Source organism: Hyaena hyaena, unplaced genomic scaffold (genome assembly GCF_003009895.1).
Source record: "Hyaena hyaena isolate Hyena2069 unplaced genomic scaffold, ASM300989v1 scaffold_1000, whole genome shotgun sequence".
Lineage (NCBI taxonomy): Eukaryota > Metazoa > Chordata > Mammalia > Carnivora > Hyaenidae > Hyaena > Hyaena hyaena.
This window is the reverse complement of record NW_024081631.1, coordinates 490,254-514,062: the sequence shown is the minus strand read 5'-3', so window position 1 is coordinate 514,062 and position 23,809 is coordinate 490,254.

Below are 23,809 nucleotides of genomic sequence, written 5' to 3'. Positions count from 1 at the left end.
CTGGGAGGATACTCTGGGGCCTGGCAGAGTGATGAGGACATTCCCACTGAAACGCCCAGAGTTCGGGGGACCCCAAAAACAGACCACCAGAGACCAGAGTCAAAGCCAATTGGCAAGGGTCGTTTATTTGCAGGTTTAAGCCTGGGCCTGCGCGCACTCGTCGCCGGTGACGCTGAGAGGCCCCGGACAAAGTCTTCGCAGCCTTTTTATAGACAGGAGTAAACAAGTCGTGGGGAGGGACAGGGGATCTCTATGGTTACAGGTTTGTCATTGGTTGGTATTTAAATGTGAACATATACCACGTTTGATTGGTTCCCGCCATCAGGTTTTTGGCGGGATCCAATTACAACATTTAGGATATCTTTGAATTTAGCCAATCATAGAGCGGGTCTAGGGTCTTGTTCTGCGACTAACAGGTTAACTTCTCTCTCCCTAGGCCCCTCCTTCAGTAAGGCGGAGGGTGGGTGCTGGCCTTTCCTGATTGAGTGTTGCCAGGGTAGTGTGGTGGAGTGATGTGGTGGCCAGTTTCTTCGGCTTTGGGCAGTGTGCAGCCACCTGGTAGTTCCGGGGAGGCTGAAACTCAAGCCTTAAGCAATGGGAGCCTTAAGCAATGGTACAGAAGCGGAAGGAGCTAGTTAGGTTTTTAGTTTCCCATAGTGCAAGCACTTATACAGAAGCAGAAAAGCTGGTTGAGTTTTTGGTTTAGTTTGTCTAGGCCCCTCACCATCAGCACGAGTTAATGAAGGTAAGAGAAATAGGACTTGAAACAGTTAAGGAGAGTACCTTACCTCAACCAGTTGGGCGATTCTGTTAATACAGGGGTTTTCACCAAGTTTTATGATGTTTAAGACTCCAGTGAAAGGCAGGAATGAGCAAAATGTAAACCAAGTCCATGATTGTTCCTTATAAATAAAGTGTTTATTCTCAGATCGGGAGGAGCTCAGAGACCTGACAAACAGTGACCATCTGATATCATGATGTAATAACACGAATGGATGGCTTTCCAAGAGCTATTAGTTTCTGAAGTCAGCACGTATGGCAATGAGGGAGTTATTCCTGACAAAGTGATATATCACCTCTGAAGCACAGTTTTTGAGGTTTTGTTTGTATACATATATAAAAATATATATATATATACATATATATCATGAATATAGAAATATATCTATATCATGAATATAGAAATATGTAATAAAGAATATTAATATGCAGAACAATCCCCATTACTATTTACATACTCACTCCCCTCTTTCCTTTTTTTCTCCTTTTTCCAAGCAGGCAGCTCAATCTCAGGTTAACTGTGCAAATGATGTGACTACACTGAAGTAATACTAATAACTATTTTATTATGGCTTCCATTTAATGAGTGGCTTCATCTTCACCAGAACGTGGCTGAGGATTTTAGGTATTTTATTTCATTTAATACTTACAACAATATTGTGAAATGGGGATTATTGAACAGTTGACAGATAATGAATTGGACAGTGATCAAAGTTAGTAATCAGGTAACCAGGATTTGAAGACAGGCCTGTCTGATGCTGAACCTCACACACCAGCTAAGTGTCGGTCCATATAATATGAATGTACAAGTCACTAGATGTATGTATATATACACATACATTAATAGCACACAGCTATATAATACAGTGCCAATGCATTTTTCTCTCAATTGCATGACTTTAATGCAATTGATAAAATATTACGATTACATTCAAATTGTTCTAGTTCTTACTTTCTGAATTGCTGACTGAGAATCTGTTGGAGAGAAGAATCGATGTCCTGGGGACCTCAAAGAAGAGTAAGGAGGAAGCCATCCATGTTGATATCCATGTTGATATCTTTTATAACCCAGACTTTATAGAACCTATGGGCTAGAGATGGATACTAAACATTTCAATACCTAATAATTAATGGGGCTTAATTATGAATTAAGCACTTCATATACATTGCTATAAGTTGAATTTTATCTCCTCAAAATCTGTATGTTGAAGTTCTAAACCTCAGTACCTCAAAATGTTACCTTACTTAGAAATAGGGTCATTTCAGATGTAATTAGTTAAGGTCATACTGGAGTAGATGGTCCCTTAGCCCAATACAACTGGCATCCTCCTAAAAAGAGTGCTGCATGGAAAGAAGGAGACACCTCTAGAAGAATGATGCGAAGACACAGGGAGAAGACAACCCCAGAACTGTGAGACAAAACTGTGAGTTGTTTAAGCCACCCAGTTTGTGGTTCTTTGTTTTGGCATTGCTAGCAAATTATTACATATATTATCTCATTAAATCTTCACAGCAAAACTGTGACGTAGGTGTTATTATTGTCTTTAATTCACCAATGGGGAGAAGTTAAGTACCAGTGAGCAAGGGGCGTTCTGGGCTGTTAGGCCAGGTCTCATTTTTATCACAGAGGCTGTCTTGCCTCCACCCAGGAGAAGAGATAGCCATTGCCCTCAATATTAAATAGATGTCAGAACACCCAAAAAATTCACTGATGTGAATTAAAGGGATTGACTGTATTTTGTCTTCTAAGGTCTTAAAAGAGTTAATCCTGTGCTTTCCTGGGGAGCTGAGTAGAGACTGAACTAGCGTCTCAGGCCCCAACAGTGTAACATTCCTGCCTGTCACAATCCTGAGCATAGGAAAACACACACACAGGCACTCCCAATCTGTTCTTTATAATATAGGAAAAAAGCCTATCTGGGAAACCTCTTTCCCAGTTTCCCTCTAAAGAACCCCAAACTCACTGGGCTTTTTCTCACAGACAACTGGTGAGTGATCCCTGGAAACCCAGAAGCACAGACCAAGTGGCAGAAACACAGCTCCTCTCAGGATGTACTATCCAGTATTTTCATTCCATCCAAATCCACCAGTCCCTTTATTAATAACAACTGCAGGATGGACTGCTTATGCTGCCAGTAAAATGGGCCGTTATCTCCTCAGATTGTTGTTAAGACTTCGTGATGATTTATCTCTCCCTTTTAACGTTTTGTTTGTACCTTTGGTGTTAGAGAATCGATTTAACCCACAGTGTTCATTTTTAATGTTCTAGAATAGCATGAGGTTAGTTCTAAAATAATGTCATAAGGAATGCTTAGTTTTTGTTGTGGTAAATGATCTTTCAACACTTGAGAGTGAATAAAATCAAAAGTCACATACACTGTATCCTCTTTTCTACTTTGTATATATTTCTGTTTAGAGGCCGGTAGAGGGAAAACATGGTTTTGTAAGTAAAGTGAGAGGTTTGGAATCAAAATGGGTTTGAACCCTGTTTCACTATTTTGTGTTGTCATGTTTTTCTTTAACAATTTAAGCCCCAGGGGTGATGGGGTGGCTCACTCCGTTGAGCCTCCAACTTCAGCTCAAGTCATGATCTCCCAGTTTGTGGGTTCGAGCCCTGTGTCCAGCTCTGTGCTAACAGCTCGGAGCCTGGAGCCTGCTTTGGATTCTGTGGCTCCCTCTGTCTCTGCTCCTCCTTCATTCACACTCTGGCTCTCTTTCATTCAAAAGTAAATAAACATTAAAAAAAACCAGTTTGATCCCCTGTTTCTTCACCTAAATAAATAGAGATCAAAATAACTGTTCTTATGGGTTTTATGTTTTAAGTAAGAGGATGGATAAGAAAAATTCATGCAATGTCAAAGGCATGAATTAGATCTAATTATAGCTGAACTGATAGATATCAACATGTCAAAAACACATTTTTTGAATGAAAGAGTAAGTGAACAACACTAGAAGGGCATGAGAGGTGGTGGATATGTAGACAAGCAAGGTTAGGGGGATGAAGGTGATCAAAGGTGAGGGCCTGGGTCTGGACCAGTTGATAAATGTGCTGTGAACTGGGAACAGTTTATATCAATCTTGTTATGTTTACTTAAGATTCATACAATACAGGGGCGCCTGGGTGGCTTAGTCGGTTAAGCGTTCGACTTTCGCTTAGGTCATGATCTCGCGGTTCGTGGGTTCGGGCCCCGCTTCGGGCTCTGTGCTGAGTGCCAGCTCAGGGCCTGGAGCCTGTTTCAGAGTCTGTGTCTCCCTCTCTCTCTGACCCTCCCCTGCTCACGCTGTCTCTCTCTCTCTCCTAGAAATAAATAAAAACCTTTAAAAATTTTTTAAAAAAGATTCATACAATACAAAGGAAACAATAATTAAAGTCGATATATTAGGTGTTTTTATTCTTCATTTCAGTGAATGCTGCATTGAGTGCTGAAGGAAACAATGGTTGGGACCACTAAAAAACAAAGCTTAAGCAAGACATTTTTGGGGGGAGCTTTTCCCCCTTCATTTTGATGAGATCTAAATATAGTTTTACATGAGCTCACTTTTTTTTAAGCTTTATTTGTTTATTTAGAGAGATACAGAGACAGTGTGAATGGGGGAGGGAAGAGAGAGAGGAAGAGAGAGAATCCCAAGCAAGCTCCAAGCTGTCAGTGCAGAGCCCAATGCAGAGCTTGAACTAAAAAATTGTGAGGTCATGACCTGAGCCGAAACAAAGTGTCAGACACTTAACTAACTGAGCAGCCCAGGCGCCTGTCACATGGGCTCACTCTTATGGAACCTTCATCTGGTCCCTATAAACACATGAGCAAACTTTGCCCCTGACAACTCCCACCTATTGCCAATGAGCCACTTTTCCTTTGAATTTTCTACCAGGTTTTAGTTGGCTTGCTTTTTGTCTCGAGGTAAGAAGAAGGTGCCGCCTTTTAGAGAGAGAGGACACAGAGCAGAGCTCTGGTCAGTGAAAGCTCTCACAGCCTCTCTTCCTGTAATCTTCAGCAACCGTATCATTTTGTACTCTTGGCGTGGGATGGGTTTAAGAGTTAGGATCTATTCCTCTCTGTCTGGTACCTTCTATGTCATCAGTGCTTTACTTGAAGGTCTTAGTATATGAACTCTCTGCTCCTAGAGCCCAATGACACCATTTTTTTTTTCATTTTAAAATCTCCATGCTTACATTGTCTGTCATATAGTAAGTGCTTAATAATTGCTATTTAAACTCACCTGCAATAGTACAGTTGTATCCTAACTGCCCCTCTGCTTCCAATTCCATCATCCCCTCCATCACTCATTTTCTCAGATAGCAAGAAAAATGAGACTTTAAAAGTAGAAGTCTGAAATGTTACTCAGCAGTCCTAAACCCTTCAATGAGCACCTGCTTAGTGAATACATCCCAGTCTTTACACCATAGTCGACAGGGCTCTGCCTGATGTGAGCCCTGACTATTTCTCCCACTTCCTCTAAGCTTTCCTCACTTCTCACCAGCTGCACAGCCTTCTTTGCTGTTCAGTCACCATCCGTGCGAGATGCCACCCCAGGACTTTTGCACTTGATGTTTCTTCTGTTTCATAGATTCTTCCTTCAGCTTTGTCACAACTTGCTTTCACATTTCTGCTCAAATGTCACCTCATCTAAGATGCCTTCTGGAACCACTTAACCCCAAATGGCATCTCGCCTCAACACTCCCATCTCCTTGTGTGCTTTAGTTGTATTCATAGCACCACCTGGCATTGTATATTTGTCACAATGCCCATTAGAATGCGAACTCCACAAGGACAGAGGTTTTGGTGATTTTGTTCACCCAGTGCCCAGAGCAGCCTTTGGCATATCGTAAGTATCCCCTGACTGATAAGGGATTAACTGCTTCTCCCACGCTAAGAGGCTGGTTGACTGTGCCCTTCTGGCGGAAATTCTTCAGAACTCCATTCAAAGCTATGAAAATCTGGCCCCAACTTCACCATTTTGCTTTAACATCGCATCAATTACCTTGCTTTCTAGTTCAGAATATTCTGTGAAATGGATTCAAATTGGAGATGGTTGAGTTAGCTCACACTGTGTTTTTCTTTGTAAAATAAAATCTGTAAACTTTCTGTGGCACATGCTCTCTAGTTCACTCCAGTCCTGGCCAATCTGTATAATATGGTTTCTAGTTGGTTGAGGTTGTTTACATTACTCACCTGGCTCCCCTACCCATCTGGGTAAATTTGTTCAGTCACTATTTCTTACACTTGCCATTTAAAAAAAGTTATGATCATGGTGATTTTGCCCAAGCACTTCCTTTTACCTGAAATTCAATCTTCACTTTTCCATCTATTAAAATCTTATCCATTCTCAGCATGGCACAACCATTGCCTTGAAGCCTCCTACAATGCCCATGTAAGGGGGTGATTTCTCCATCCCCAGAATGCCTCTGGTACTTTACATTATCATTTCGTTGCTTATCCAGTGTATTTTTGTGCTGGTTATTTATATATATATATTTTAGAATTACTCCTCTTGGAAGAAAAGCATTCTGCTTCATTTGTCTTTGCACTCTCCATAGCACCTACCTGCTGGAGCCCAGTATGTGTTTACTGAATGAAGTCTGACTGAGGAACAAAAACAGAAGCAATATTCACAATAATTCTGAGCCAAGTAAGACAAAGACTCTTCTCTACTGTTACTACATGGGGACCCAGACAAGTTAAATGTTTGTCCAAGGTCCCCAGTGAGCCATTACAGCGGGTGATTATGAGATGCTGGGTCTTCTGATTACTTTCCAGCATGTTGTCTGCACTCACTCACTTCCATGAGTCATATCAGTTCCAGGCAGTCATCAGATATGCCAAATGTTAGACTGCTTTCCTATGTGATGTGGGTAGTAATGTTGCAGAAAATGACCCTTATTTAAAAAACATTTTTTAATGTTTGTTTATTTTTAAGAGAGAGAGAGAGAGAGAGACAGCATTCGCGAGCAGGGGAGGAGGAGGGGAAGAGAGAGAGGGAGACACAGAATCTGAAGTAGGCTCCAGGCTCTGAGCTATCAGAATAGAGCCCAATGTGGGGCTCGAACTCATGAGCCATGAGATCATGACCTGAGTCAAGGTTGGATGCTCAACCTACTGAGCCATCCAGGCACCCCTATTTTTTTTAACTTCACCTATACTTCTCCCCAAGTAGTAGTTTTATATTTTTTACTTTTCAATAACTTTCTTATTGAGATGAGGACCCAAAGGTCAAATGCAGCATTTTAAATTGAGCAAAATATATTCATTGGTTCAGGTAATAAAAATTTTTTCCTTTTCGTTTTATGTATTTTAAAAAAAATGTTTATTTATTTTGAGAGAAAGAGAGAGAGCAGGAGCAGGGGAGGGAAATAAAGAAAGAGAGTGAGAGAGAGAGAGAGAGAAAGAGAAGAAGAATCCTAAGTAGGCTCCACGCTCAGTGGAGAGCCTGACTCAGGGCTTGATCTCACGACTGTGAGATCATGACCTGAGCCACAATCAAGAGTCAGACATTTAACTGCCTAAGCCACCCAGGTGACCCATTTACTTTTAATTTTAAATATGCATATCCATTTTTTTTGTTGTGTGAAGAAATTAATTGTGACCTTTCACTTGAAGACTTCAGATTATTTTATTCTGTGAGTACAGCATATCATCATAATAACATTGTATACCTCCAATATAGTTACTGAAAAAAAATTACTCAATTCTAATATTATCTTGTGATGACCTCTTTTCACTGTAGTGAGAGCCATCCATGTAAGGACAGGTGAAAAAAGGCATAGAACAAGTATGGAGTGATTGTCTTTATAGTTTGTGACATGAGTGCTGCTTTCTGATGTCTGGGAAGGCTGTGCAGAGGTACGGAGAAATCCATATCCATACCCCATCCATGCTATATCTGTCAGCTGAATATATGATATGCCTGTCTACATAAAAAGTTTTTTCCCCCAATTTTAGCCATGTGGCTAATAAAATAATAATTCATTAAAAATTATTTCTTATTATTAACTTTTTGCTATTTATTTCCTCGTTATTGACTATATAAAAGTACAGCTGTATCATATGGACTCAAGGCAAATGTTTTTAGCTTAGAAGAAAGACTTATACCCCCTACATGTGGTGGGATACTGATCTAATTGATACGCATCATTTTACAGGTAAGGAAACGGAGCTCTGAGCTGCATAGAGAGAAGTGAAACACTCAGGGTCAGGCAGGTGGTGAGAAGCAGTGCCTGCGTCAGGTGTCTCTGCGCTCAGGATGGTGCTCTTTCCTTTTGGCCAGTTTGTTTCTCAGTCAAATGAGCCTTGCCTTAGGGTCTGGCTCCTTGTTTTGTGCTTCATTTGTTCTAGTGGATCTGGGACATTACTGGCTTTCTAATACATAACTGAACCATTAACGCTGTAATGTGGATATGTGTGGTTATGACCTTTCAGCCCAGGGCAATTTGCTTTGTAGCAGATCACAGCAAAGATGAACTCTATCATGACCCACCTCGGTCAATGATCTACACCACTTTTGACTAAAACTGAGAATCACACTAAAAAAACTTGTCAAGAGCTTAATGTTGATCTAGGCTTTGAGACTAATCTGTAAGAAAATAGCTAAGTCAGACCTATACAACACTGCGTAATCAGAGACATAGCTGTGGCATCATGAACTACTATGGATAGGTCAGAACATTTTACTGACCGCAGAAGACTTGTCCAGAAACTCCACAGAAAGCATGAACACACATTTAAGTTCACTGAGTAAAATTAGATTAAAAAAAAAACAAAACATGTTTCAATGCATTGCTTTTCTTTTAGCTTTTTGCTTTGACATCATTTCAGAGAGAAGAGTTGCAAAAATAGTGTGCAGAGTTTGTAGTCACTGCTGTGACTTGAAGGGCACCTCAACTTTGCCCTGATATCCCATAGCCCGAGCCCAATCATGAGCAAAATGTCAGACAAACTCAAGTTGCAGAACCTTCCACAAAATACCTGACCAGTGCTCCTCCAAACCAACAAAGTTGTGAAAAATAAAGCAAGACTAAGAAATTGTCACAGGTCAGAAGAGATTAAATGCAATGCAGTATCCTGGAACAGAAAAATGACAGTGGAAAAACTAGTAAAATGCACAGAAAGTCTGCAGTTTAGTCATAATGTACCAATATTGCTTTCTTAGTTTTGGTAAATATACCAAGGTCATATGAGATGTTAACATTAGGGAAAAGTTGGTGAAGGCTACATGGGGATTTTCTGTACTATTTTTTTTTTAATTTTTAATGTTTCTTTATTTTTGAGAGATGGAGAGAGACAGAGCGTGAGATGGGGATGGGCAGAGAGAGAGGATGACAAAGAATCTGAAGCAGGGTCCATGCTCCCAGCTGTCAGCACAGAGCCCGACTTGGGGCAGAGCCCACACACTGTGAAATCATGACCCTAGCCAAAGTTGGACACCCAACCGACTAAGCCACCCAGGTGCCCCTTTTCTATACTGTTTTTGAAAAAATATTTAATCTAAAATTATTTCAAAAGGAAATCCTTATTAAAAAGATATTAAATCATATTCTGACCATTTCTCACCAAGTCAGACTCTACTGCCAACTTAGTCTAACTCACTGTGTTTCCATCAGTCTTTCTGAATTATTATACTAGACCACCCAAATGATCTCCATATCACCACCTTTATCGCCTTCCAATCTATTCTCCATATAGCAGCTTGTACTTTTCTTCTCAAGATGGCGTCTCATCACTCCCCGTAGAAACAGTGTTGACCATAGACCATGAGGGCTTGCAAGGGCTGAAATTGTCTTCTTCCCCTCTCTCCCCATGTTGACCTTCTACTTCCTTGAATACTCTAAGCACTTCTACACTTCCTGTTCCTGGACTATTCTTCAGATAGCCTTTGGAGTGTGCAGTTATTGTTCATATTTATTTTTTCCACCTGGAGCTACAGGGAAGCCATATATGTTTTCTTGTGGACTCGTTTTGCCATTTGGATTCCCCCCTCCCCCCAGATTTTTTTCTCCTTTCTGAATGTCTAAGCTTTATGCCGAGGCTCAAGTTCATTTCCTCCAAAGCCTACTTGCTTGTTATTTAAATTTTTGGGAGGAGAGACAAGTTGATTTTCAATACTTTCTTGGAAGTTAAACAGTTTTTTAAGCATAGATTTCATTCATTCAAGAAATACGTATTGAGCACAGTAAGGAAAGAGAAATGTATAAAGTTGCCTCCCTACTTTGATCATTCTTTTATTCTCTTTGGATAATTTTAATCAGCAACCAAATATATGGTGACAAATATCTTGTAATTGACAACAAAATTTCCAGTTTTATTAATATTCTACAAAAGATATGAATATTATCTAACACTTGAGAATGTTGGAGCAGAAAACATTAAGGCTAGAAAAAGCAGAGATTTCTGAAAGATGGACATCATGGACAAGACTTGATTTTGGATAGAAAAAAAAATGGTAACTATTTTCAGGAGAGAGAGATTTTTTGTTTTGTTTTGTTTTCTAAATGAGAGGTAGGGATTAAGATTAAATTCAGACGGGGAGAAGAAGTGATCAGAGGGAGTAACCATATTTTCATGAAAAATTGAAAAATGTTCTTCTAAATATTAGAAATGAGTCTCATAAATAATTGCGAGGTTAAAAAAAGCATTCAATTTGAATACTCCTTCTCAAGGGGGATATCATATTTGGGCTTATTTGATTCCCTTTATTATAGTCTTTATTTACATTTTTGGCAGCAAAAGAACAGCAACATCAGTTCAGAGCATCTCTTACAAATGGTGCAAGCTATTAGACAGAACATTAGCCACAGACCCCGTTGGAGATGGCTTGACCAGAAACTGTTGAGTAGCTGATGACTGAGCCAGGAAATTTATTAGAAGATAGATGAGACTTGAACTCATTTTCTCAACCCCTCTTGGCTGAGAGTGTGTCTGAAGGGTTTGCCAGTGCATTTGTGATCTCCACTATATTTGTGATTTTATGCCAACCGGAAGGGTGAGTTCTTTATACTTTAAAACTTCCTTCATGTATTGATGCAATACCATGTACTGAATACTGTTTAACAATCTGATTTTTGTTTTGTTTTGTTTTACATTAGTTTACTCAGCTAGGGCATTGACTCACTTATCTTTTTTACTAGACAACAATCTACAAACCTCAGATTTTAGCAGGCATTGATCCTTGAATGATTCTGCATTCTTCCTACCTACCTGAAACCATTTATTTCTAAAGAAGCTGTGAACAAACAAGCAAACAAACAAACCCAATTTGGGTTTTCAGTATCATCAAATAACATCTGTGGTGGTCATGATAATAAGAAATTAATACGGGATCTGGGGTGCATGGGTGGCTCAGTCGGTTGAGCCTCCAACTTTGGCTCAGGTCATGATATCACAATTTATGAGTTTGAGCCCCACGTCGGACTCTGTGCTGACAGCTCAGAGCCTGGAGCCTCCTTCGAATTCTGTGTCTTCCTCTCTCTGCCCATCCCCTGCTCATGCTCTGTCTCTCTCAAAAATAAATGAACGATAAAAAATAAAAGAAAAAATAAAGATTTATGGGGACAAAGTAAATGTCTATGTAGAAGTTAACCTCTTTATTTTAAAAGCTTAATTAAATAAAAATGTGGATATGAGGAAAGATATACATATTAAAAATTACTGTCTAATGTATAAATATAAACACAAGAAAGAGGAATGGTGCCATATAGAAAAAGAGGTTAGAACTGGATTGCAAAGATGTAGATAATCTGCTTATTAAGCTTAATCTGCTTTATTTTTTTAATTCAAATTTAATTCAAAATTTAAAAACAGTAAAGTTTCTGTAAATTGGGTTCTGCTAAAAGAGAAATGAACTTGCAGTGCAGACTCCCAAGAGGTAATAGCAGTGTGTACTATTATTTATGTTTTAGAGATGAGTAAACTGAGGCATGGAGGAACTTCATACAAGTTATTACTGTTGGCAAGGAGGTAGTGTGGCTGCAGAGGTCGGGCCTGTCGACCCCATGCTGAAGTGTGTTTTATTGCTAGAAGGCACTGGTCAGCAGCCGGAGAAATCATAGAGCAACTGTTGACAAAGCAACAATTGTGTTCTTGTGGCTGTCAAAACATCGAGGCATCCTTTGCAAGAGGAGCAAATGATAATAACTTGAATCTCATGATAGATTGCTTTGTGCAAACCATTCTAGTTTCAAATTGCTTTCCAATGATTCATTATGCATGAAGAACTATAGTATAAAGTTTGCGTTTCAACACTGACAGAAACTTTCCTCTAGACTCATCTGGATAAACTGACTTTTCCTGCAAATTGCTTTAGTGCTGCTAGCTCAGCTGCCTCTCTATCCTTAGTGCACATTCAAAACAAATAGGCATTTTGGAATTGTCATATCAAGACTTATTAGCAAAACTTAGCAATTCAAATGCAGTGAGGGGACCCAGAGATATGTCAATCATAAACATTTTTTCAGTTCATGTTAAAATCTTGAATGAGAATTTCTAATTTGTATACAAATAACTAATCTAATTTGAATATAAATAATCCTTTGTAGCAGAGTACCCTGCCAACTTTCATTTGCTCATCAAATATTTATTATGTACCCGTTCTGTCGTTAGGCACTATTTTAGGTGCTTGGGATTTATTGCTCAAAAAACAAAGATTCAAGTCCTCATAAAGCAAATTGTCAATGTTTTCCTCAGGAAACAATCCACTATAATGTCCCTGGAAGAAGTTTGAGCATCCTTCTTCTTCTTTTTTTTTTTTTTTGGCAAGAATGCCAAGCACATAATACTTGCATGTAAGGGGTGTCCTAGGGTTACACTAGTGTGCTCCATTTGGGTTCCAACCCGTGACACTCCTGGTAACCGTCTTGTTGCCTTTGGGAATATAAATCATTTCTGAGTCACAAAAGACAGTTTCTTCTGAAGAGGAGATGTGTCAAAGTTTGCGCCTTCCTTGAAGGTAATCAAGATTTTCTCTGCAGAAAGCTGAAGCACCAATGGAAGGCATGGATGAATCAACGTTTTATGTGTGGGCAAAACTGAGATCTCACCAGGAGGCTGTTCTCTCACCAAGAAAACAGAAATAGATGGTGTGTATCTACATAGTGTGCATATCATGAACAACGTATCAAAAGTAACTAGATTAGTGACTTTCTATTGCTTAACTGTCAGACTTCTCATAACTCAGACCTTCTAGAACATCGTCACAGAGCCAAAGATATGTGAAAACATTCTTTTTAAAAGGATAATTACAGGGGCGCCTGGATGGCTTAGTCGGTTAAGCGTCCGACTTTCACTTAGGTCATGATCTCGCGGTTCGTGGGTTCGAGCCCCGCGTCGGGCTCTGTGCTGGCAGCCAGCTCGGAGCCTGGAGCCTGTTTCGGATTCTGTGTCTCCCTCTCTCTCTGACCCTCCCCTGCTCGCGCTGTCTCTCTCTCTCCTAGAAATAAATAAAACATTAAAAAAAAAATTAAAAAAAAAAAATAAAAGGATAATTACACCCTTAACAAAGCCCCCCCATCTATCCTCTGACCTCAATTCACCATGTTGAGTTGCACTAGCCTTCTTTCTGTCCTTCAAACAAGCCAGACTTGTTAACTCCAGTGGCTTGGCTCTCTCCCGGGAGGACCGTTTCCCAGATCTGTAAGTGGTGGTTGGTTCAGTTTGCTTAATCAGATCTCTGATTAAGTGCTCCCTTCTCAGACAAGCCTTCTTTGATTGGTCTGACTGAAATACTGTTCCCCATCCACTCTTGAGCCTCCATGCAATCAGACACCTTGTTTATTATTCACATGGAACTTATTACTCTGTTGTCCTGTTGATTAGTTTGTTTGCCTCTCCTACATCAACTCACCGCTCTAGAAGCTAGGCTCCTTCAGAAAAGGAACCTTGTCTGTTCTGTTGTATCCCTGGCATCTAGAATCACACCTGGCCCTTAGAAGGAGTTCATGAATATTTGCTGAATGAATGGATACAAGTTGCATTTCATAGAGACAGTCCCGACAGCCACAGAAAACTGTATTTGCTTGAATTCAAAGTTATTATAAAGTTAGTCTATAAACTTCTTATTTAAACAGAAGAATGTGTCAGACTATCATCATCTGATTGATATTGCTAGAAATATTTCAATATTTTGGCCAGAATTTAACCTAAGACATCATGTATTCTCACCATTTTTCTCCATTTTTCATGTTGTTTCTATGTATTTCCACATATACTAGTATATTTAGTTACAGGAATACAAACACTCAGTGAATTCAGTTGGAAAGTGTGAGAAACACAGGCAGCCTGTGGTTAACAAGCCATGACCTTGAAACTATGCAGTCAAGAAGTGATTATTGGACCAAAGGTAGCACTTTTGTAGAGAACTGGTAGCAGGAGAAGAATCTAGACTTAACCACATAGCCTCAATTCTAGGCAAGTATAGTTTTATCTCAAGTGTTCTTCTATAAAGTTCTAAAAATCTGTGCCTAGAGCTCAATGCATTTGTGACGCAGGAGTCAAACACTAACGGGCAGCATACATCTCCTGCATTGTCTTTTGCCAGCCAATCTCTTTATCCATGAAGTACATAGACTGATTCTTGCCATGCTGGATTTGTTGTTAGACTAAAACAAAACTACATATGTGGACTTGCCTGTGCCCAAAATACAGTAGGTACTTTGTAAATATTCACATATTCCTGAATTCTTTCAAAAAGATCGTGCTTGGTATAAATATAAAGTTAATAGAAGCAGGTAAAAAAGACCTATCTTGTGGCACTCAACAGCCTTACTGATTCTTACTATTCAACTATTCTCTGTTGGGTAGCCTCTCCTAAACAGTCACTGTGTATGTTGACATACCTGCTTATGCACACATGTGTGCTGGGGAGGAGTGAGAATCATGATGAGTGGTGGTGTGAGATAAAGAAGTAAGTTAGAATACATGGAAAGTGATTTTCCATTTTGTATGTGAGAAGGGACTGGATGAATATGTGGTGTTATTATTAAAAAAAAATTTAATGTTTTATTTTACTTTTGAGAGACAGAGAGAGAGACAGAGTGCAAGTGGGGGAGGGTCAGAGAGAGAGGGAGACACAGAATCTGAAGCAGGCTCTCTATTCCGAGCTGTTAGCATAGGGCCCAATATGGGGCTTGAACTCACAAACCTTGAGATCATGACCTGAGCTAAAGTCTGATGCTCAACCGACTGAGCCACCCAGGCACCCCAATGCGTGGTCATTATTAACCAGAAGTCATGCAGTAGCTTGTTCCACCAACTAACATTCTGAATACCTGTAAACCAGTGCTATTTAAGGCACTCTGCCATGGGAAAACCACAGTAAATATCTGGGGGATGTGTTTATTTAAACTTTGCTTGCTTCATAACTAATATTCTAATAAATGCCATTCAAATTTTCATATTCAAGTGGAATAAAAGACATCCAATCTATATTCTTACCCTAAAAGCTTTTATACATAATATTTATCTCAATGCTAAAGTGATGTGTATAAATAGTCTTGTTAAACCAGCCTAGATGTCATTTTAAACATGTGTAAAAACTACTGACTACCATGAAATATTAGGGTTGTATATAAATGCTTCTGACATATTAAGCTTATTTCACATTTGTGGGAAGAAAGAGAGTTTCTTTTCTTTAAAAAATTTTTTTTTCTACATTTATTTTTGAGAGACAGAGTAAGACAGAGTGTGAGTGGGGGAGGGGCAGAGAAAGGAAATACAGAATCCGAAACAGGCTCCAGGCTCTGAGCAAGCATTCAGCACAGAGCCTGACGCAGGGCTCAAACCCACGAGCTGTGAGATCATGACCTAAGCCGAAGTTGGATGCTCGACTGACTGAGCCACTCAGGTGCCCCAAGAAAGAGAGTTTCCAAGGCTACTTCTGGCTAAATCTTTGGCTCTACAGAAAACTTTGGTATGGTGATATAATGGCTTTCTGTTATAATAGCTATTATTAGTATCTACATGCTATATGCTTTTGTTATTTAACATTTTTTGAATGTTATTTAATTTTGAGAGAGAGACACAGAGTGTGAGTGGCGGAGGGTCAGAGAGAGAGGGAGGCGCAGAATCTGAAGCAGGCTCCAGGCTCTGAGCTGCCAGCACAGAGCCTGATGCACAGCTTGAACTCACAAACTGTGAGATCATGACCTGAGCCAAAGTTGGTGTTTAACTGACTGACCCATCAGACACCCCTGATTTTGTTATTTTTAATCCTCCTATATCAGTGAGGGCCTTGATGGAAAACAGAATTCCATGTAGAGAATTCTACTGAAAAGACTTTAACAAGGGTGAGGACAGGGTTACAGGAACCCTGGTGAGGGGCCCAGCAACAGTGACAAATAGTTATGACTTGAGGAGGCAAAAAGGGAAGAGGGGAATGTCACCAGAGGCCAAGGAGAGCGAGAGCCATGAAGGAAGAGACAACTGGCAGATTGAAGGCCTGAGAGATTCACCCGCTGTTGGAGCCTCCTTATACTAAAATGGAGGGGGGATAAGTAAGAAATGCCACAGCTTCTCTCTTTTCCTCATCTCCAATCTTCTATTGATAGGCTACACAAGCAGCATAGTCTATGGATGCAATTTTTTGATGCCAGCCTATTGGAGCCTAGATTAGGGCAGAGAAAGATGGAAAAGGATTAATCCTCTGAAGGGGTAAAAGTTATGTTATGAGTATGAAGATACTGAGCCTGCCAAACTACACAGATTATAAATGGTAAAGTCAGCCCCTGAACTCATACTCTTTCCATGATAGCATTAGGATTATTTAACTCAGGATGAAAAATAATGGGTCTAGACTAGCATGCAGTTAAGAGAGACAATGGTGGATAGATTAGATAGGAAGACAAAAAGAAGGAATGGAGAGTTAAGGGGGAATTCCAGAAAAGAAACAAGGTAAATGAAAGATAGTCTCTGAGACAGTCATTATGTCATATCATAACAGTCTCACCATGATTGAAAGAATGGTAAACAGAATTTATAAGCAACCGGCATCATATAATAAATCAAAGGTTAAGTGTATGGTAGGTGTTAAATAAATACTTATAGAATGAATGAAAACAAATGTATTAGTAGTTAGGGTCATGAGTTCTGGAGAAAGAAATGACTAGAGGGGACCTAGGCTCTACAATTTAGGTAATTAGGAGCAAGGGGCCTTATTTTCCTTGTCTGTAATATTGGAGTAATAATGGTAACTACCCCATAAGTTTGTATGTGTTGAATAAATATAAATGAACAGATATAAATGTACATATACATACACATACGCACACACACAGTGCTTGGTAAAGTGCCTAGCACATAGTGCTAGATAATTTTTATCTATTTTATATTCTAACTAGGCTGGTGTTAATCCCAACCATTATTGGAACATCATTTGTAATCATGTGTATTACTTAAAAAATGTTTATTTATTTATTTTGAGAGAAAGGGGGAGAGAGAGACAGAGAAAGAGTGAGTGTGGGAGAGGAGCAGAGAGAGAGAGAGAGACGGGGAGAGAGAGAATCTCAAATAGGTTCCGCGCTCTTAGCACAGAGCCTCATGTGGGACTGGATTTCAGGAACCGTGAGATCATGACCTGAGCCCAAACTGAGAGTGGGATGCTTAACCAACGGAGCCACCCAGGCGCCCCTCATGTGTACTACTTTTGAGTAGACAGCACTGAGACATTCAAAATTTTCTCAGCAGAAAATAAACCCACTTTGTATATTTTTAATGTCCTTGAGCAGTATTCCCTAAATGCTTTTAGTTCACATTAAAATACACGTTGACATCATAAATAGCTATAGGTCACCAAGTGCTGTGATTTATAACTGAACACTCATTAACGGTATCAGAAGACACAATGATTTACTATTTTCTAATGTGAAATGAAAGGTGTTTTGTGATTTATCCTCCTTCCCTTCAATAATCCGAACACCAGTGTTTCCGAGAGGACTATCTAGATGAATCCTTGTCTTCATTCAGGGCACCTAACTTCTGCCGCATTTCCTAGCACTTTTAAAAATAAATTTACTGTCTGTAAAATGATTCTGATGCCAGGGCAACGTTTCATTTAATTCATCACTCTATTTTATAGCAATATTGCATATTTTATTTGCATTTAAAAATAGTCGAATTTCAGTCCTTTTTCCTGGTACATTAACTTTTATAACTTGCATATATTTTATACCACAGTTGTAGCCATCACTATGGTTTATTTCATAATGGATATCTTTTTTGACACAGAGATACTTTATTTATTCAAACATTCATTCTATTTGTTTTTTGTCTTTATTTTCCCACTTTTGAAAGAGAAATGCCTTTGGAGATGCTGTTGATGTCTCCAGCCACATCCTTTCACCTGCCTGCCTTTGATTTTCACTGTGATCTGGTGGATACTTCTTTGCTTCCCACTTTGAGAGCCATCTGTATCTCTTAGTGGTTTTGCTGTTGTCACTGTTTGTTTTTGTTTTTGTTTTGTTTCCCTACCAGAGGGTTTTCCCAAAGCACTGGAGCCTGGAATTCTACCTTAGAGTTGGGGGATTGGTGCGGTAGAAGTGTCCCTAGGTGCAGCTTCCAAATAATGTGGAATGGGGGAAACGGTGGATAAATTCACCCACCTTTCAACAAAAACAGTCATATTTATCTCTTTTTACTCAGCTTTTGGAATAAAAGCAGTGGAGGGAAAGTAACTTGGAAAAGGTATTCCCTACACAAAGGGGACAGAGCAACTTAAGTGCAGCCAACTGGTAACTAGGCGGAAGGGGCCAGATCTCTCCAGTTTTCAAAAGAAGGTAGAAATATTGCTAATTCAGGTTTTTGAAATTAAAAAAATTCAGAATAAAATATCTTGCTTTTAGTCTGGATTCCATTGATTACCAGTTGCAAAATAAAATTATAATGTCAGTAGCTGGCTTTCCTATGTGATAGCCAAACCGGTTAGTATTGAGTATCTGGGAGAAAATGTAATGAAATGTTGTGCAGGATCTAAATGAAAAATACAGAGTCTTATTGAGAGACATAAAAGAATATTTGAAAAGTATAAAGATGTAAGTTGTCCCTAAATGAACTGTTAAAATTAACACAAACTAATGAAACTTGCATTAGATTGTTTTTTTTTTTTTTTTTTTGTCACCTGAAAGAATTATTATAAAGTCCATTTGGAAAATTAAACAAAAATATTTTCCGAAGAAAAATAGGAAGTAGATATTAAATGTAGTATAAAATTACAGTAGTTGAAACCCTGTACAACCACATTGAGATATTATTTTACACCCACTAAGGTGGCAATAATAATAATAATAAAACAGGAAATAACAAATGCTGGTGAGGATGTGAAGAAATTGGAGGCCTTGTATATTGCTGATGGAATGTCAAATGGGGAGGCCACTGTGGAAAATAGATTGAGGTTCCTCAAAAGATTACACATAGAATTATATTACTCAGCAATTTTACTTCTAGGGATATACAGAGAAGAACAGAAACAGGTATTCCGACAAAAACTTGTGTACAGATATATTGACAAAAAGTGGAAACAACCCACATGTCTATCAGACATTAGTTTGGGCCAATATTTACAGAATTTTGAAGAGGAGATTTATAAAAAATGTTTATTTATTTGTTTTGATATATATATAAAGAGAGCAAGTAAGGAGGAACAGAGAGAGAGGGGGAGAGACAGAATCCCAAGCAGGTTCCATGCTGTCAGTGCAGAGCCGGATTTAGGGCTCCATCTCATGGAACGTGAGATCATGATCTGAGCTGAAATCAAGAGTTGGATGCTTCACCGACTGGGCCACCCAGGTGCTTCTAAAGAGGACATTTTTGACCAAAGAAAATTATATCCATTCAAATTGTAGTTTGTACATGATGCTAATGAAAAAATAAATTCAGATACATTGTAGTGCAGAGAATATATCCCAAAAGTGTGCTTCTTGACAAATACATCAAGCCATGTGCAAGTCAATAGAAACAAAGTTTATAATCCAAAAATGAGGAGTTTGTGGTGTTATAGGAATCAGATAAGTATGCAAAACATTTCAATACAGGATAAATAATCAGCAATTATGTTAAATATTGCTTTAAAACACTGTAAATGTCAAAAGCAATTTTTAAAAGAAAAAACATGTAATAGTGAAAATAATAATTTGATGTGACTAACATATATTGAATACCCCAGATTATATTTACAGATGTAGGATGGGGAGAAGAAAACCTAAGTAAATTCCCATTTTACATAGAGTAGGGTAAGGCAAATTCATTATTGATTTTGGTAAACAGAAAATGATAGTATTTTTATTTTATTTTTTTATTTTAGAAAGAGAGAGAGCATGGACAGGGGAGAGGAGCAGAAGAGGAGAGAGAATCTTAAGCCGGCTCAGTGCAGAGCCTGATGCAGGGCTCGATCCATGACCCTGGGATCATGACCTGAGCTGAAATCAAGAGTCAGAGCTTAACTTACTGCACCACCCAGGTGCCCCAATATTTTTATTTTATAATCTTAATGTGACTAGCAACATATATTAAAGTTGTATATATGTATCTGTGAAATCACTAGAAGATAAAAACAAGAATATTTAGCCTATGCAACAAAACAAAAAATTAAGAGTATAATTTTTTAAAGTAGAAAATAGGAAATAAAAGAGCAGTTATATGGGTTAGTAAAATAGACAACAATAGGTTAATCTTCCCTATTACATAGCAATGTTCTCATGTTGATTTAAAAAGGGTATTTTGACAATAAGTTGCTTGTAACAGCACATCTTACAAGTAGTGACACAGGTGATTAAAAAAACGAAGAGATGATGAAAAGTTATAAGGCAAGTAGAAATGAAGAACAAAGGAAGCAATATTAAATTTCAAAGACAGGATGATTCAAGACAAATTATTAAATGGGATAATTTTATATCAATAAATATGGGTCACAGTGACAATATTATAGGCATGAATCATTTTAGCAGAATAGGCAGCTTTGAAATATTTCAAGTAAAAAGGTATTAGAAGTATTTAGATAACTTGATAAAAACAATTATGGAATATTATGAAACAGGCAACTAATGAAGGAAATTATATTCAAAGGACAGATATTTCAATGACAAAGTCAATCATTTTACTTTATTTATTTATTTTTACATTTGTTTAAATTATTATTTTTGGGGGGTGCCTGAGTGGCTCAGTCAGTTAAGCGTCCAGCTTCAGCTCAGGTCATGATCTCCTGGTTCGTGGGTTTGAGCACCACATCAGGCTCTGTGCTGACAGTTCAGGGCCTGGAGCCTGCTTCAGATTCTGTGTCTCCCTCTCTCTCTCTGCCCCTCCCCCACTCATGCTCTGTCTCTCAAAAATAAAATAAACATTTAAAATCTTTTTAAAATTATTATTTTTTTTGAATGAGAGAGAGTGCACGTGTGTGTGTGTGTGTGTGTGTGTGTGTGTGTGAGCAGGGGAGGGGTAGAGATAGAGGGAGAGAGAATCTCAAGCAGGCTCCATGCCCTGCACACTGCCTGGCTTGGGGCTTGATCTCACCACCATCATGAGATCATGACCTGAGCCAAAACCAAGAGTCAACACTTAACTGACTGAGTCACTCAGGCACCGCACAAACTCAGTTATTTTAAAACTTGTATACATTAAAAAATGAATTATTATTTACAACCATCTAAATTACTACCAGATATAAAATAAAATCCAAACTCAACTTTATACTATTTAGAGAAAGTAAAATGAGACTATTTCATATCAAAATATGAAATGTATCCAAAGAGCTACTCCAAAGCAAATCCAAAACCTTAAATATTTAATAGTCCAAACAGATGAAATTTAAAAATAATTGAATTAAACATCTAACCAATGAAATTTGGAAGTGACCAACCTAAAGAGTTATTGAAAGTATTATGGACTGAAAGGAAATTTTATAGGAAAGGTAAGAGTAATCTTATTCCAAAAGTTCAGAGGGAAGAACACAATGCCAAAAACGATGCAGAGTATAGAGCAAATAAGGAACAAATAACTTAGAAAATAGTTAAAACAAGAAAATTGATAAAATCTAAAAATTTGTTCCTTGTCTGAGGCAAATTCAACAATATAATGTCCTTTAAAAGCAAACATAGGGGTGCCTGGGTGGCTTAGTCGGTTAAGCGGCCGACTTTCGCTTAGGTCATGATCTTGCGGTTCGTGGGTTCGAGCCCCGCGTCGGGCTCTGTGCTGACTGCCAGCTCAGAGCCTGAGGCCTGTTTCGGTCTGTGACTCCCTCTCTCTCTGACCCTCCCCTGCTCACACTTTCTCTCTCTCTCTCTCCTAGAAATAAAGAAAACATTTAAAAAAATAAAATAAAAGCAAACATAATTGAGGTAAAGAGGAAACTGCTAAAATCAATAATGAGAAGCTACATATAGTAACACATGTCTAAATTATTTTTAAAATTAAGAAAATATCGCACACAGTTCCATGCTATATATTAAGTAAACTGGATAAAATTGATTATTTCTATTCATTCCAATTCTCTTGTATCAACACACATTGTAAAACATGAACAGTGTTTTACAGTGCACGAAACGGAGTTGTTAACTACAGGTACTGTGCTGTAGAGCAGATCCTTTGCTTACTCATCTGCATAAAAAAACCTTGCATATGTCCAAACTCATCAAGAGTTTGCAGACTTTAAATGTGTGCAATATTTTTGTGTGTTAGTTTTATCTCAATAAGCTAAAAATGTGAACAGTAGTTAAGCAGTCTTTTATGATGGCACAGGCTGAATTAGACTTCCGAATCTAGACTCCATTACTGTTTACTTTTGTCAGAACATTGTTTGATCTATTATTTAACTGTCTTGGTTCCAGTCTCTTTCTCTAATTATCATTTTGTATACTCTATCTCAGCCTATCTACCTACATGATAATTTGTCTATTTATTGTTTGTTTCTAATCTTGTCTTTCACAGGTTATCCACATAAACCCTCCAATATTTGCAAAAAACTCACTTAAGGTTTCTTGAAGCAGTTTACAGATAATTTGGAGTGCCTTGGTAAACACCGAAATGTACACTTATTCTGAGAAGATACCAAAGAATCAGCATAAATTTATTTGCTCTGACAGCTTCCCCCAAATACATTATGCCTCAGTAGTCTTAGCTGGAAATTTGGGCTGAAATAAAAGACCTCAGTGAGAAGTCCATCCTTCATTTGATCTCAGCTTTCCAAGGCCATAAATAATGAAAGACAAATTTTAACTTAGTATTTCTAATGAAGTCATCAGGCATTAAGGCATGGCAATGAAACAGAGCCTTAGGACGTGAGCAGGCTCTTTGTACATCAATAGAAACAACATCTGTTGGATCCCGATGTCTGCACTCTGGTCTTCAAAACAGGTGCTTAATTTTCCTGTGCTAATAATTTTGTGTAAACTGAAACATTATATCATCTTCATGGGAAGTACTGATTCTTCCTTCCCTCTAAACAAATATTTGTTAGACTCTTTCAATATCTCCTAATTTTAAAAGCCATATATTAAAACTATAAATTAATCATTAAGCTCATGGCAACTAAGTGGCCAATATTACTTTGATAAGAATACATAGCACAATGAGAATTTGAAACTTATATTGGATATTATTAATTTAATAGCACCTGGTGGTTTTAAGCATAAAAGAATTTGGTTTCTTTTTAAAAACATTTTTATTATTGAAATATAGTTTACATACAATGTTATATTAGTTTCAGATGTACAACTTAGTGACTGGACAATTCTGTACAGTACACAATGCTCACAATAATAAGTATAGTTACCTTCTGTTATTACAATATTATTGACTATGTTCTCTATGTTGTACTTTTCATCTCTGTGACTGCTTTATTTATTTTATATCTGGAAGTTTGTACCTCGTAATCCCCTCACCTATTTCTCCCATCTCTTTACTCTTTTTCCCTCTGGCAACCACCAGTTTATTTTCTGTATTTATGAATCTGCATCTATTTGTTCATTTGATCATTTGTTTTGTATTTTAGATCATTTGTTTTGTATTTTAGATAAATCATACGGTATTTATCTCTCTCTGTCTGACTTATTTCACTTAGT